At 43.1% G+C, this 4,520-nt stretch overlaps 1 long non-coding RNA gene across 1 annotated transcript in view; it reads right to left on the bottom strand.

Annotated features, from left to right (window-relative positions):
* The window catches only part of LOC144406320 (uncharacterized), a 5,833-nt gene extending 1,764 nt beyond the window's left edge, over nt 1–4,069 (bottom strand). Inside the window, exon 1 of the long non-coding RNA XR_013467595.1 lies at nt 1–4,069. This exon is cut by the window's left edge and continues 383 nt beyond it. This is a non-coding gene — a long non-coding RNA (uncharacterized LOC144406320).
* Between the last annotated feature and the right edge of the window lie 451 nt (nt 4,070–4,520).

Raw genomic sequence — 4,520 nt, 5'->3', positions numbered from 1 at the left:
CTTCAAATCAAGCAGTAGTACAAAAGTCCCTTTTAATACTTAACTTAATACAAAATGACTGTCTCAGTCATTTAAGTGGCTTTTTTTTTACCATATTAGGCCCAATGAAATAAAAGTGATTGGCCTATAATATTAACACTAATTAAAAGAGAAAACAAAGGAGCCTTTAGGTGCTGCATATAATTGAGTATGTGATTTAACAAAAGGTTAACAAAATGTTTTAACAAACATGCCTCACAAGGCAGAGCTAAAAATAGATAAGAGATGAGATTCTCAACAAACGTTAAAATGGGCTAACCAGTCTCTTCTCTCACCTCTGACCAGTAGTGTAAGAATACGTGTTCAAGATTTGGAGCCTGGTCGGGGTTACAACTAACTAACATCAGCAAGAACATCATGTTTTATAACCCTTGAAAGACAGAGAAGGAAAGATTTCTATTGGCCCTAAACTGGCGTAGAGGAGGACCTTCCACCTTCCACATCTAAGATCCGGTCACATCCAATGTCCAGACTCCTGACTTAACGTAAACATCGTAAACAGAGTGTGTATGTTGAATAGTGTTGGTGTGTCTCTTACCCCCCTTTGGCTGGTAAATCTTCTAGTTGACCCGCAGACCTTACATTCCTCAGCCAGGACATAAACTGACTCCCCATCCTGTCAGACTCGTGTCTGCCTGCTTGGCAGATCCTGCTTCCCCCCTTACCTAACTCTTAAATCAAGACAAGACAGCGAACCCCCAACTAAGCCCATGAAAATAACTTTTGATTATCAATTCCCCCTTTTTACATAATTCATTATGTAAACCAAAAAAAAATCAAAAGAAACCACCAATCTAAACGCTAAATATCTATATCAGTGAATACGGGTGAATGCAGCAGTCCTGGAAATCCCTAAACAGTACAAAAAATCTAAACCGAGTATAATAGACACAGAATACATCCTAGCCTAGAAATATCACACCATCTACGTGTATGCATCCACTATATATGATGTGTGCAACAGTTAGCAGATCACGCGGACAGGAATGTTGAACCTAAAAGGATTTCTTCTTCAGGTCCCTCGAAGTCGGTTCTTACCATACCTATCTCCTCTCCAATCTCCTCCGGCCCTAACAATTGGATCCTCTCATGTAACAAAGCCATCTGGTATGGCAGGGGTATTTTAGCATCTATCGCAGAGGTGATGCATCGGAGACATAGTTTTCTGATACAGGGGATGCAGCAGCATCCACAAAGGACAAAAACCACTATTGCGATTACTAAGGTCAGAAAAACTGACAGGAAGAAGCCCTTCCATTGTCCAAAGTATTTACCAAACCAATTACCGACGGTGCTGTCTATACCAGAGTGTTCAGCTAATTCAACAGACATGGCTCTTAGTCCGTGTAATGCTCTAGTAAAGGATCCATCTGGGGCGGTGTTATTGGGGATAACAGTGCAGCACGCTTGGCCAAACATCGCACACACTCCTCCTTTTTCAGCTAATAACATATCCAAAGCCATTCGGTTCTGGTAAGTCATCAATGAGGTGGCCGATAGTTGGCTGTGCACCCCTTCCAGAGCATCTCTCGTCATATTGGTGAGCCGCTGGATATTGAAATGTACATAATTTAGTCGATCCACATTTTTGTTTACAGTTATAAAAAGGGAACAATGATTCCCATCCGGCCGCTTTCTGATCCGTTAACTTGTATTGATCAGGTACCCTTCTCGGCACACTATCACACAGTGCGTGGTTACTTCCCAGACCTTCCCAGCGGGGATCAGTCCAACTGAATCTGGCTACTTTACGTAGTAGCCAGTGTGGTGGAAGATTTTGCACAGACAATCGTTAAGTAAGAATCAAAGGCTCTGAGTCAAGTATGTCTTTTCTCCGTTTATTTCCTTACAACAGCTACGTGGTCAGTAGACTGTCAAGAACCTCCTTTTCTTCCCAACACATCGAGGCAGTTCTTATACCTAAATTTAGATATCGGTGGCGTCAACAGAAACCGTTAACCATCTTGTTGAGTATCTACAGCCAGGGTACTGGGAACATCTTATCCATGTAAGACACGTCAGCTCTTTGACCGTATCCTTGCTCTCCCAACATGCTTAAACAAAGGTGGTCATAGACATAACAAACACTTTGTTCAATCTCTACAGCTATGACGCTGGAAACATCTAATCCAAGTGGGAGACATCAGTTCTTATGTCAGGGCCTTTGTGACCTAAGCACTTGCAACTAATAAACTGGTTATACAAATGAAGCATTTAAAAGGGTCACATATCATTTTCCCATTACATTCCACTCTTTTGATTACATAATAATCACAAACTATGCAATCAATTTAGAATGATTACTCTAAAAATGTATCATCTGATAATCTGCCACATCAAATATCACAAAACATGAACATCTGGACATCGCTCACAAAATTTGCCTGCCACAGAACAAAAACTCCCTAAAAAACCCTCCGAAATGGGAAAATAGGAAGAAATCTGTTAGGAGAAGATAAAGACTGGAAACCTTCTCACAGGATTTGAGCGTTACACCCCAGATGTCATGTGTACAGTATTGAAATAAAAAAGAAATGAAAACATGTTTAAATCACAATACCAGAACTTGATCCCCTTTCACACAATATCCACCGCCTCAGATATAGAATATTGTGGAAAGGTCATTATATCAATCATATTTACGTTACATACTAATGATTGCAGGGATAAAAGCTGTTTTTGTGAGAATGTTATTTCTCATTGTTTTAGCAAGCTACTGTGAAACCAAAAACATTTAGAACACCAGGAATGCACACAGACAGTGTGTCACTATGTCACTATGCGTATGTGTCGAGGTCGTAAGTGTTCAGCTCGTCAAGGGAGTCCGAGTCACTGTTGGGTTTTTTTTTCAGAGTCATTCCATGATAAGAGAGAACCACTCTTTAGATAGCTGACTACGGAATCACAAAAAGATGCTGAGATAATGAAACTGAAGCAAGCAATAATATGAATAAAACCGTAGTGACACAAACGACTACTGTGTCTATGTGGAGGGGTCCTGGCCGTGTTCTTCTTCTTGTGTTGGTCCGCAGGTACACGTTGGGATGTGGAGTCTGCCAACCTTCTTTCTTGTGAGGCACCCGCGTTGTAGGCACCCGCGTTGTAGACAGTCACCAGTCATCCACCTCCACTGGTGCACACTCTCCTTCTTCTTCAGAAAGGATCTCTGTCACCTGTTGAGAGATGCTCATCACAGTATTATTACACATTCTCATATAGTCAGATATTTCCACATGTTGGTACTGCAATGGGCTGACAGTGGTAGGCAAAGTGGTTGTTAGCGGACAAGGCATCTTTCTTCCCGTTCATACCTCATGGGGGCTTATCCCTAACTTAGAGTTAGGACATGATCTTATCCCATACAGCACTATTGGCAGGGCTGCCACCCACGTCAGCTTCGTTTCAGCACAGACTTTAGCCAAACCTTCCTTTATGGTTCTGTTAGCTCTCTCAACTAGCCCTTGAGACTGAGGATGATAAACTGCCCCAAATTTATGTTTGATCCCAAACGTTTTCTCTATTTCTTGTAGTTCAGCGTTCGAGAAGTGTGAACCATTATCCGATCATATGACTTCTGGAATACCAAATCTGGGTATTAGTTCTCTGGTCAGCCATTTTACTACGTCTGCTGCTCTTTCTGATTTTGTGGGGATCGCCTCCACCCACCTAGAAAAAGGATTAACGCATACCAACAAATACCTCTTGCCCTCAACTCGATTCTTCATTCCCATGTCTGTGAAGTCAATTACCACCTCTTTCCATGGTGCCATAGGGGCAGCGAAATTTCCAAGTCCAGCCTTCAGTGTTAATCTCCACTTTTATTGCTCTTCAGCCCAAAAGCAAAGCAGAGGGTGGGAGACATGTCTGTTACTTGCAGATACAATTCAGCTCATGCTCAGTTTGATCCAATCCATTCATTCGTTACTGATAGATCACCAACCTCTCATGGTTAGTGTGATGTTCATGACGCAACCACGTCACCTGCAGAGATAGACGCGCAAGACACGTGAGCAGGAAGTACGAAACGGTAACGTGTGTCACGGTGTGGTTCACTTCCTGTCTTATTTTGTAGTTTTGTGCCACTCGTGTCCCCGGGTAACTTCACTTCCTGCCTTGTCTCGTCATCCCCTGTGTTCGTCTAATAGTTTCCACCTGTGTCCAATCACCTGCACCTCCCTTGTGTATTTAAGCCGTGTGTCTCTTGTGTCACGTGTCGCGTCATTGTCTTTGTCACACATGTTGCCTGCTGCTTTTCCTCCCGGTTCCTGTGTTTTGACCATTGACTATTAAAGTCCTTTGTGTTTCCTGTTGAACTCTGCGTCTGAGTCCTGCCTTCCACCCAGCAACCCTGACAGAATGACGCGACCAAGAAAGGACTCAGCAGAGTTTTTTCCCTTGGACGAGTTCAGGGGAACCCGTCTGGCAATGGGCGGTCCACGGAGTCTCCAGCGGGCTGCCCGTAGTGGGGGAACGGTCCTCCC

The sequence above is a fragment of the Gasterosteus aculeatus genome, chromosome 4, assembly GCF_964276395.1.
Source record: "Gasterosteus aculeatus chromosome 4, fGasAcu3.hap1.1, whole genome shotgun sequence".
NCBI lineage: Eukaryota > Metazoa > Chordata > Actinopteri > Perciformes > Gasterosteidae > Gasterosteus > Gasterosteus aculeatus.
This window is presented reverse-complemented; position numbering and strand designations above follow the sequence as displayed.